This window comes from Apodemus sylvaticus, chromosome 22, assembly GCF_947179515.1.
Source record: "Apodemus sylvaticus chromosome 22, mApoSyl1.1, whole genome shotgun sequence".
Lineage (NCBI taxonomy): Eukaryota > Metazoa > Chordata > Mammalia > Rodentia > Muridae > Apodemus > Apodemus sylvaticus.
The window spans coordinates 11,511,832-11,524,770 of NC_067493.1; the positions used below are offsets into that span (position 1 = coordinate 11,511,832).

The following is a 12,939-nucleotide window of genomic DNA, read 5'->3' on the forward strand; positions in this document are numbered from 1 at the left end:
ATTTATTCTGTGGATTCTGGCTGAATAGATGTTTACTTTGTTCCAGTCGTTCTTGCAAGAGTTATTGAGGCATTGTTCAGTTGGTGCCTATGACCTTTTGAACCAGCATGGCGCTTACCTTTTTATTTTTACAGTATTGTTTATATTCAGGCATCACAGAAAACTCTAGATTCATGACCTGTCCCTGGAACCGGTCACTGCTGTAAGGATCCCCGTTTCTGCTAGAGACCAGGTTTTGGAACCCTGACTTAGTTGTTGCTCTAAAGAGCCCTGGCTCCCATTAGAGAATTTTTAGAAAGCGGGATGCAGGCCCGAGCTTGCTTATTGATGCCAGGGTCGCACGGCTTCCAGGGCTTCCCAGAATACAGACCTGGGAGACAAATGGCTGCCAACAAGGCCACGCGCCTATCTATATTTATTTCTATTTATATTGTTAAAATTGTGAGTTTGTGCTGATTTTTAATTGCTTTTTATTTGGCAGCATTGCAGCTGGCAAGGACTTGGGAAATCAAATCCAAGCTGTCCCCTCTCAGAGGAGAGTGACTGAGGGGACCCAGGCAGGCGGTCAGAGGTAGGTCTGGGGCTTGGGCTTTGGTTTCTGGATACCTGACGTATTAGGTACATTTCTGTTTTTGTGATAAAACACTACAACCATGGCAACTCATGGAAGGAAGGGTTTATTTGGCTTATTGTTTCACGGGGATGAGAGTCCTTCACCATCGTGCCTCAGCAGGAATGGCCGAGAGCTCACATCTCATTCTAAGCAAAGAGAGAGAAAATTTGTCATGGTGCAAGGTTTTAAACTCTTAAAAACTAACCCCAGTGACATATTTCCTCTAGCAACCCCACATCTATACCTAACCAAGTAGGGCCACTATGTAGAGAGCAAAGTATTCAAATGGCTGAGAATATGGGTGACATGTTATTCATAATAATGGTACCGGACATCTTTTGGCAGCAGAGGAATATGGTGTACTGAGCAGTGTCTGTCTGCATTGATATTTGCTTGGAGAGCCTGTGCTCTTCTAGTTTGGAATAAGGATCTTTACTGATATAATCAAGCTAAGATGAGATCCTCTGGGGTTGGTCATATTGGGCTGGCTGATGACTGGTGTTCATCTAAGAGTGAAATTTGGACACTGAGACAAAGGGAGAATGCCATTTGATGATGGAGGCAGAGAGGACTGATTTGTCTGCTGAGGACTGACAGCTACACCCACATCCGAGAGAACAAGGAAGGAGGCTCTCCCAGCAGCCTCACAGAGGCCTGGCTCTATGGACAGACATCTTGGCTGTCTAGAACTCTGGGGCGTGAATTCTGTTGTTTCAGGTGTTACTTGATGTTTCTATTGTTGTGATAAAACACCACAACCATGACAAGTCATACACAGTAAGCATCTGATGGGTATTGCTGTCTATCTTCTGCAGATGGGAATATTAACTTTCTGTCAAAAGATGGTGGGTGTGGTGCCCCATATTCTTGGGCAAATGAATTCTTAGATGGCTGGATCCCCAAGTCCTCTCAGTGACTGTCCTATGTGAAGTTTGTCACCCAGGGGTGCCCTGGATTGTGCTCTGAGAACAAGACGTTGGTTGTGAGTGTGTGGTTCTATGCCAGGGCACCCCTTCAGTGACATTTGCATTTGGGCAAGATGAAAACACAGAGGGCTTCGACTGTGAATCGTGCCTTCTGATGGTCATCACACCCTTCCCTCTTCCCCAGACCTTAGCGCTCTGAGGCTGATCTCCTGTAGCTTGGGTCCTGCCTTGCACAGCTCGAGAGCACCTTGTAGCGCTGTGCCTCACCTCACATATCCACTTCCTTCCTGAGGTTCTCCCTGTGCCCTTTCATGAGCACGGGCAGTCCGGGGCAGCCCGGAGCATCCTGTGCTGTGTGGTGTGTAGTCACTCTGGGCTCAGGGCCTCTGGTCACACTCTCCTCCAGGCTGCGCGTGGCTCCAGGTGCTCCTGTCATGACTACACTAACTCGTCCTTCCTCCTTGCCACGATTCCGTCCAGCGTGGGTCACCTGACATTTCGCTTACTTGTCTGTGATTCCATCTTCTACTGAAGACCAGCAGAGACTTCCAGCCTCAGGAACTGAGAACTTCCAGATTCTTGGACTTTCCTTCCTATACAGCTGTTGTGGAATAAGGCAGACTGCATCCTGTAAGTCATTCTAATATATCCCCTTTCAGGAAACATAGAGTGATTGAGAGATCATTCTATGTGATTACTTACTCTTTAAAGTAGGCTCCCCAAGTAGATTTGCTGTGCTGACCCATGAGCATTTTACCCTTTGCCTTTCTCACCAATCGCCTATAAAGGTTAAGTCTTGACAATGGCATCCAGAGATATAGGATCTTAATTTAAGAAACTTTGCTGTGTTTTTTTTTTTTTCCTGCTTCTTTTGTCTTTTGAGCCTAGGTCAGAGAACTAAATGGTGTTTTTTTTTTTTTTAAAGATTTCAGGCAGTCTAAGGAAATCTGGTTCTCATGTGTGCTGGGCCATAAGATAACCACCACATAGGAAGCAACCCTTAGAACTTTGAGAAACCCCTCGGCTGAGTCAGCATGGATGGCAACTCTTCTGAGAGTGTAGAGATTCAACACACCCCAGAGATACTTAGAAATGATAGCAAACAGAGAGGACCTGAAAAAATGAAATTGGGTCTGGATCACATTTCTTTTATACTGGCACATGGACAACGGGGGTTTCATTCAGGATTTCCTCCACAACTTCTGAAAATGGGTTTACAAAGGATCTCAGTACAGCCTCCCAGGCAAAGTCTGGTTCCATTTGAAGAGTAAAGCACAAAAATCCACTATGTTGTTTGCAATCAAGGACTGATTTAGCCTCAGCCTGCCTGACAGCACAGCATCACGTCTCCTGCACACTCACACTTGGATACCAAGCATTTTGGTCAGTGTGTTGGTGCATGGGGTCCAGATCTTGGGTTTGCACAGAATCCCCCTGCAGCCTGCCTGGCAGGGTCTAATCTCACTGGCAAAATGATAGCAACTAGAATCAAACTCACCTGTGAGGTTTGAAATCATTATGGAATTTGAGCTTGGAGTTGTTGACAGCCTAGTGGAATTTAGCTATGCTGCAAGACTCATGTAGAAGTAGTCACTGGCTTGCAGCTCACAGCCAAGAAACATTCAACCTTCTGGCCAGACTCATTTCCTGGCCAGGCTCCTTCTCTGTTGAGAAGAATAGAGACCACAGAGTGTATTTCTATGTGTAACCATGGCTGTTCTGAAAATCGCTTTTACTTTATTACATCACAAATTATGCAAAATCCAAAACTTAAGGATACAACTTCAAGGGATTTGTTGTTTAACTTGTAGAAGGTAATCAGGTTCTTTGAAGTAGGAACACTCCAATTCAATGCAGATCTCTTTGAGCTTGAAAGACACAGGCCTTCAATCTGGATATGGAGCAAGAAAGCCACATAACTGTGTAATTGTGATTGTTATTGTTGCTGTGAGCCAGGGTTTATATGCAATACCACTGACTGTATAGGTACACACGTTTTAGACCAGGCTACACACAGAGATCCACCTTCATGATTCACTCCCTTAGTGCTTGGATTAAAGGCATGAGTCACCACATTGAGCAGAAGACACTCACCTTTAATCCAGAGATTGAATCTGGAACACACACCTTTAATTGGGGCCACACCTTCATCTTGAGGCCTACATAAGAACAGAGGAAGCAAGTTTTCACATTGCCTGCTTTCTCTCTCCTAGCTAGCAAGTCTTATTACTTAGCTGGCATTAGAGCTTGCTTGTCTGTGGTTCCAGCTATTACTGAAGAGTAGCTGGGACATCCAGCCTCAGGGACTGAGAACTTCTGGATTCTTGGAGTTGGCTTCCTATCTAGCTGTTGTGTGATAAGGCCGACTGCATCCTGAAGTCATTCTAATATATCCCATTTCAGGAAAAGGAGCGTGAGTGAGAGGTCATTCTATTTGATCTTTTATTCTGTAAACCAGGCACCCCAGATTGATTTGCTGGCCCTTTAGCACTTTCTACATTGCCTGTCTATTCACTTGCCTATAATGTTTAATAATTCTAGACAATTGCATCCATAATGAAATTATTTTCACTCCTTTTTTGTTTGCTTGTTTTGTTTCTTGAGCCTAGGTTTTCCTGTGTAGCCCTAGCTGTCCTTAAACATGGTTTGACAACCAGTGTGTCCTTGAGATCAGAGATCCACTTTTCTCTGCCTCTGTTCCCAGATCCGCTCCATTCCCATAGGTTCTGGGATTAATGCTTTATACCACCAACCTGGGCAGAACCTTGCCTCCTTAGTCAAAGCCAATAGCTGCTAGGATAATGGGTTTAAAACCCAGATTCATGCTGTGTAATGGTTGGAAGGGTATAATTAATTTACTGGAATCTTCTCTGTATCGGAGGTCAGGTACTTGCACTCAGTGGTCCAGGGATAGAGCCAAGGTGATGAAGCGATTCTGTCTCAGTTTTCTCAAAAATACATCAGATTCTGAAGAGCGTCGACTACCAAGTACACGTGTCTTGCCAGCCCTGAGTACAGGATCTTGCACATCTGTGCCACTTTATGTCCGTGGAGAGGCAAACCTCTGCTCTGAGGACAGCTGGACTGTTGAATGGGATTCTTCCTCCTTTCCCTGTGTATTTCAGATATTGGACTACCTGAGATACTGCCACATAATGAATCATGACATGAGAAAAGCCACAGAGGCGAGAGTCAGAGGGAGCCACAAGTGTCCCCAGGAGATGTGGTCAATGACAAAGATAGGGAGGAGCCAGACCAACCCTCATCCTAGCCTGCTCAGGAAGAAAGGCCTGGAACTTGAGAACTGAAACAGAAACTCGGAATGGGACTTACTGGTTACATTGTGACCAGGTTCCGCTCCTGCAGAAGAATGGTCCCTGCTGCCACATACGCTTGACCATTGGCCGACCTTAAAGCACAGTTCAGTCAACAACACTGCCTGGTCTGTTCCAAGGTGGGAATAGAATGCATCGCAGAACTCATGGCTCCGGCACAATCAGTCAGACGGCTCTCAGTCAAGTGCTGCTCTGCTGAGGCTGTGTTCCAAGGCCGTTGTCAACACCTCCAACACCACACACACGTGTTGAGAAGGCCTAGCAGAGCAGAGAGTGGCGGGAGACCAGTCCAAGCTGTCGTCATGGTGTTTCAGACATGGCTGTCACAGGGTAATTGAAAACTTACGGATGAAAGTAGAAGTTGAAAATGTTGCATGAGCCAGAGGAACAGGACAATATATACCCATTACCAATTCCTTCATGCCTTTTCAGTTTTCAGATAATACCTCTCCTACATTCTTTGTGATAAGATGTGCAAACACACATACACACACACACACACACACACACACTCACTGATAAAAAGACACACCGTTATATCCAGACTCAAACCTGTTGAATTTCTTCAATCTTTAATTTGAAATGACGCCCCTGCCCCACATTTATCCTCAATTATTGTTAACAAAAACATATACTTGTGGGTTGGAGAAATTTTTATGTGTGCATAAAGCCTTCATGTCTGTATCTAAATTGTAATATGAATAGGAGAACAGTGGACTGACAAGTATTATTTATGTTATAACATACATTTTTTCAGTATTTCTGCATTACATAAGGTCTATTTACTTAAACATTTATTAGATTGGTTTGTCAGTTTTATTCTAAATGATTATTTTTAACATGCATATTCATTGAATTTCACTGTTAAAATTCTAAGAATGTAGTTTAAATGGCAATAATGAATAAATAATAAATATCCATTTTTTGAAAGTAAAATAACTAAGTTTTATATAATAAACTTTTATTTATTTACTCATTTGTTAAATGCACCAAGATTCATGCCATCTTGCATATTATAATTAATGGTAAAACAAAAGACATTGATAGAAATTTACCTGTGTGGTATGCTCGCTTAAATTTACTTCCAGAGAAATCCACCAGAATTTTGTATAAACTAGAACATACACCCAAATGTACTGCTTCTCATATTGGAATATTTTGTAAGACTTTGCACATAATTTTTATGCTCAATATATTATTTGGTCTCTGTTTACCTACCCTTTCCCAAAGTGAGGTTGAATTCACATCCTATTTCAACTATGATTTCATTTTGGACACTTAATGTACCAGTCATACTTATGCAATTCTCCATAATTTGAAAATTTGAACTAAAATCAAAGTACTATTTAAAAAAATATAATCAAAATTATACATGTTGCCTATGTAACAAAAATTATTCCTGTAAACAATAATCCTCATTTTTAGGTAATTAACACACATCTCTACTGGCTGCCTTCATTTTATTGTGAAGTGGTGTTGGATAGTTTCAAATAATTTCTTCATCTAATGCATCCTTCTGTTGTTTACAATTAATAAACATCAACATCAAAGATAAATATTACCTCAGAATAAAACACTTGAAAAATTTTGACACAAATAGACCTAAGGAGCAAGCTGGTGGAACCATTCCAATTGGTAACAAAATAGACTTGAATAGAAAACAAATCATTAGATATAAAGAAGAATACTACATATTCATCCAATTGCTTTGATTCTTATATTGCTTGCCACAAACACGAGGATACATGTTTTTGTCGAAGAAACACATATAAAACTTAAATCACACATTGACCTTCACACATTGATAGCAGGAAACCTGAATACATTATTCTAAGCAATGGAATGGTTATTAAGAAAAAAGTAAATGGAAAAATACTATAGGTACTGGATACCTTCAAACAAAATGACCAAACAAATATGTTAATAACATTACAAATAATCACAAAAGAATAAAATTTATTCTTGTCATGCATGGGTTATTCTCCCAAATTAACACATGCCCAGTCATAAAACCAATCCCTACACATACAGGAAATTTGAAAAACCATATATATTAACAGTCTGGCATATATAATTACAGAGTATCAACAATAATAGAATATACAGAAACCTTTCAAACTCAGGCAAGCTGAGTAATTTTTGTGAGTATTAGAGCAAGATAAAAAGAAAAAAAAAAGAAATGCAATAATAGACTTCTTATAATTAATTGAAAATAATGTAAAACATACCCAAACCTATGGGACAAAAATAAAGTTGGGATAAGAAGAACCTTCATTACACTAAGAATAACTTAACAACACACTTAAAAGCATTAGGACATAAAAGAACTCAAGAGTCATAAGAGGAATATATCATAAAAACATGATCAACATGAGGGGAAAGATAAATGAGATAGAAACAAAGAACACAAATAATCAAAGAAAAGAGTCTGTTTAAAAAAAATCTTAAGAGAGTCACATACTTAGCCATTCTAAATAAAAGATCACAAGAAAAATCCAAATTAATAAAATCAAGAGTGAAAGATGGCCATCAGAAGAAGTACCAAATAACTCTAAGAATCATGAAGGAATTAATTAAAATTCTGTTCTCAATTAAATTGGAAACTTCAAGAGAAATGATTAATATTCTCAATAGTGATCACTTAGAAAATTTTGGTCATGTAACTATCAACATTTCAATTAAACCAACAGTACTGAAAAAAAAGAAGCAATCAAAAGTTCCCACAGTCTGGCTTCAAGCAGTTTAACAGAGCTAGAGTAATGAAAATGTGTTGTATTAGTATAGAAACAGACAGGGTGATCAATGGATTAAAATGAAAATGCCAGAAATAACACTGTACAGTTGCAGACTTTAGCCACCGATGGCTGCATTCGAACGGGTTGCCAGGTCACCTGGAAGGAAACTGGAGATAGGAACAAGGTGACAAGAGAAACATGGAGTCAAGACAAGATTTTCTGCTCAAGCCTCAAACTTTTCTGGTGGTCTCCAAATAAATAGGTGAGGGAAGACCCTTCTCCCAAAGGCCGGAAACAGGTCTGCAGAACTGGTTCTGCTTGCTCCGCTGGAGGCTGACATCAGGTGGAGGCTAGTGTCTTTCAGGAAGTGGCAGGTTCTTGGAGAACAATGGGCCTCACCTTGGTCTGAGGGCTTCACCCCAGGTGGGGGAGGCTTGCGGCTAACTGAGGTCTGAAAATCCTTGCTCAGAGAGCTGAGGGAGGAGGGCACAGCAGACAATTGATTTTTACAAAGATGCCAAAATAATTCCAAGAGGAAAGCAGTGCATATTCACCACCTGCTGATGGTCAAACTGAATGTCTGCATGTGGAAAAATGCAAATAGACCCACATTTGTCACCCTATGGAAAACTCAAGTCCAAGTGGATCAAAGACCTCAACTTTACATTTGTAATACCTCAGGCCTCACATCCCTAGGGGATAAAAGGACCATGTCATAGGGTTTCTGCTGATGGAGATGAATTAATTCTTGGATATACTCATTCATTCCAATAAGTCAGACAAATGCTTTAACTTAGCATCTCAGAGGGACAGGTTAGAAGTGAGGTTGTATCCCTTCACCCTAGTGGCATTAAGTGCTGAGCAAGTCCTGGGAAGGGGATCAGACAAAACTTGTATTTTAACTGCCACAGACTGAGGGACAAGTGTGAGGTTACTACTAGAATTCTGCTCTCCTGCAGACTGGGTTTCCAAACATTTATGAGCTGTTGTTCTATAGATGCCCTGATTGAAAGTTTTCCCAGGGGATGACAGTTTGCTTTATTATCAGAAAAACCTGAGTCATGACCCCTAGCACTATAGGACATGCCATCATTACACATTCCTAGCAATGTCAGTCGTCTAACACACTCTAAAAACCGGGCTGGCCTTGGGCACATAACCTGCCTCTTTGCCTTCTTAGTCCTGGAATTAATGAAGTGACCATTTCACAATGGAAAGTGATTTTGGTATGAATGGCTTTATTTTCTTAATACAATTCTCACTTGGTATCCATTGGTTCTTCATGAAATATAATTGTGTCCTTGGTAGTATTTGAAAACAAAGTCCTAGAACACATGCATATATCAAATTTTGTTGGATATTTATCTTGTTTTGATTTTAGGTTACAAGTATAGATCAAAACAATTTAGCAATATTTTCTGCTTTGTGGAGGAATTCAAAGCATTTTTGGAAACCTAGGCAAGTCTTTAGAGCTAGAGAAGTCATGGATAATAGAAGAGAATCTGCTACTGCTGCTTTCATAAACGAACATGATTCCTAACTGCATTGTAAAGGTTTATCCCTATACCCACAGTACACTGCATCTCTCACCCTTCTTAAGAAAAATATGGATTGAAACAGATAGGTCCCATTATGGGGAACCAAAGAGAACAAAACTCAGAGAATAAGAGATTGTGTGGTGTCTATCCCTATATTATTCATCTACAACACAAATGCATATAAAGCTTACGGATAAAAGTAGAAGTTGAAAATGTTGCATGAGCCAGAGGAACAGAACATTTTCTTTGAGAATATTCTCCTATAAATGCTGGAGGGATGGCCTCCATGATGTCTTATAAATTTGGCATCCTAAAGTAAAATGGAAAATGTGTGACATTGATAGACATACTACCATGGATGTTTTGAATTTCATGAGGACTCAACCATATGAAGAAAACTACAGACTACCAATGAATACAGAAATTGGGAGAAGTAACCTATGGAAGGGAAGAGATTTCCAGTAGGTAATCCAACACCAAGAATTCAGTTCTGAAATATTTTACACATAAGTTATGCTGTATTCTCTATGCAGGACCTATATCTATATCTAATCTAATCTAATCTAATCTATATCTATCTATCTATCTATTACTCATAAATGGACACTATGAATATGCGAGTATTGATGAAAATGATAGTGTTTGAGGAATATACACAGGAAGAATTGAAGGTTTGAATGGAACGGGGACATGATGTAATTATATTTAAATTTTAAAAGTAAAGATACTTCTTTTTTGAATTTTTATTAGATATTTTCTTTATTTACATTTCAAATGTTATCCTCTTTCCTGTTATCCACCCCCAAAATATCCCTATCCCCTCCACCATGCCCCTGCTTCTATGTGAGTGTTCCCCCAACCTCCCACTCCCATTTACCCATCCTGACATTCCCCTATACTGGGGTATTGAGGCTTCACAGTTCCCATGGCCTCTCCTCACACTGGTATCAGACAAGGCCATCCTCTGTTAAATATATGATTGGAGCCATGGGTCCCTCCATGTGTACTCCTTGGTTGGGGGTTTAGTCCTTCAGAGCTCTGGTTGGTTCATATTGTTGTTCTTCCTATGGTGTTGCAAACCCCTTCAGCTCCTAAGTTCTTACTCGAGCTCCTCCAGTGGGGACCTCATGCTCAGTTTAATAGTTGGCTGTTAGCCTCTGCCTCTGTATTTCTCAGGCAATGGGAGAGCCTCTAATGGGACAGCAATATTAGGCACCTTTTACAAAGCTCTTCTTGAAATCTAAAAGAGTGTGTGCGTTTGAGGATTGTAAATGGGATGGATCCCCAGGTGGGGCAATCAATGGATGGCCTTTCCTTCAGTCTCTGCTCCACACTTTGTCTCTGTATTTGCTCCTATGATTATTTTCTTCCACTTTCTAAGAAGGACCAAGGCACACTTCAGTCTTCCTTCTTCTTGAGCTTCATTGAACTGTGACTTGTATCTTGGACCACATGTATAATGTCATGCCATGTTTCTACATTAGTTTTATATTATATTAAACATATGCAGGCTGAGATATAAAATGCTAAATGCCTAAACACAGTCTCTAAAGCAAGAATCAAATTGTTGCCAGCTCACTTTGACTTTTTGATTCAGAAATAAACATGAGACACTTGTCAAATACAGTTATATTTTATTCAACTGTAATGTATTGTCATTCTTTAAATTCAAGCAAGTTGGCCTGTATCTGAATGCCATTTTTGCCTTTTCACGCAGTTAGCTATTTTCCATGACTAACTATAGTGTGGACAAGATGGCTGAAACTCTCATGTCCATCTGACAAATGAGAAAATATTAAAGAATAAAATCAGATGGGGCAGAAATCAGATTCATTGGCAGAAAGCTCTCCTACCATCCAAATAAAACAACTTTCTGCATTTTAATGTGTCCTATATTAGCACATTAGCTTATCATCTTTGAAACAACACATATTACAAAAATCACATACCAACTATAAAATGTTAGAACAAACTTTGATTTTTTTTTTCAGCTAGATTCAGTACTTTTTCTGCCCTTCATTTTCCATGGCTAACTATAGTGTGGACAAGATGGCTGAAACTCTCATGTCCATCTGACAAATGAGAAAATATTAAAGATTAAAATCACATGGGGCAGATTAACAGTACCTAAGCTGTAATTTCATGCTGTTTTTTAATGGATATAGCACTGACTGTGAGAGTCATTTATAAGTGTACTGTCCTTGAATCATTGCTACTGTTTTCTTTCATTTATGACATACCCAATTTTTAACTGAATCTTTTGCCCTTTAAACCTTTATTTCCTTGATTTCTTTTTACATTTTGTATGTTATGCCTATGATTGTTTGGTGTTAGTAAAATTGTTTTCCTCTTTCTTAGGGATTCAAGATATCCATTTTACTGTGTCTTTTGCCTTCTACAGGGTTTTTTTGTCTCATGAAGTGTCAATTATTAATGGTTTATCTTAGTGCCAGCACTACTGATGTTCTGTTCAGAATGCTGTTTCTTGTACTAGGAGGTTCAAATCTGTTCCCATCATTCACTTCTATCAGGTACAGTGTGTTCCGGTGTTATTTTGAGGTCCCAAAATTTCTGGATATAAAATTAACTCAAAGAAATCAGGAGCCTTATTCTACTCAAAGAATTAATAGGATGACAAAGAAATTAGGGAAATGACACCCTTCACAATAGTCACACATAATATAAAATACATTGGTGTGATTCTAACCAAGCAAGTGAAAGATCCATATGATATGGAGTTCAAATCAGTGAAGAAAGAAATAGAATAAAATCTCATAAAATCCAAAGATCTCCCATGCTCATGGATTGGTAGGATTAATATTGGAAAAGTGGTCATCTTGCCGAAAGTAATCTACAGATTCAATCCAATTCCCATCAAAAGTCCAACTCAGTTCTTCACAAAGTTAGAAAAAGCAATTTGTTAATTGCAATTTGCAATTTGCAATTTGCAATTTGCTAATTCAGGGTAAAAAAAAAAAAAGAAACACAAAACAGATAGTGAATACTATTCTCAAAAATAAAATTCTTGGTGAATCAACATCCCTGACCTCAAGCAGTACTACAGAGCAATAGTGATAAAAAGAAACTGTATGGTATTGTTATAGGTACAGGCTCCACTGTGTTCATAGCAGCAATATTTATAATAGCCAGAAGCTGAAAAGAACACACATCTCAGAAAATTTGTTACATCTGCAAAATGTGTTACTTCTCAGCTATTAAAAAACAATGACTTCTTGAAAGTCTTAGGCAAATGGAAGTAGCTAGAAACTGTCATCCTGAGTGAGGAATCCAATCACAAAAGAACACACATGTTATGCAATTGCTGATAAGTTGGTATTAGCCCAAATGCTCTGAATACCGGAAATACAACTCACAGACCACATGAAGCTCAAGAAGAAGGAAGACTAATGTATGAATAATTTTATCCATTTTGAAAAGTGGATCAAAATGCCCATGGCTCACAGCCAACCAATAGAATGATCATAGGGTGCCAGTGGAGCAGCTAAAGCAAGAACCCAAGGAGCTGAAGAGATTTGCAGCCCTGCAGGAGGTACAATAATATGTACCAATCAGTACCCCCAGAGCTCCCTGGGGCTAAGTCACCAGCCAAAGAGTACACATGGAGGGACCAATTGCTCCAGGTACATATGTAGCAGAATATGACCATTTTAGAGGAGAGGAGAGGCCATTGGTCCTGTGAAGGCTCATTTCCCCAGAACATAGGAATGCAAGTCAGGAAATTAGGGAAGAGGCGGTTTAGCAGGGGGATAGGGGGTTGGGAAAGGGGGTTTT

General features: G+C 39.7%; 1 protein-coding gene across 1 annotated transcript in view; it reads right to left on the reverse strand.

Annotated features, from left to right (window-relative positions):
- LOC127673293 (uncharacterized) overlaps window positions 1-12,939 on the reverse strand; it is an 882,259-nt gene that overhangs the window by 699,598 nt on the left and 169,722 nt on the right. The gene's annotated exons all lie outside the window — the stretch shown is intronic.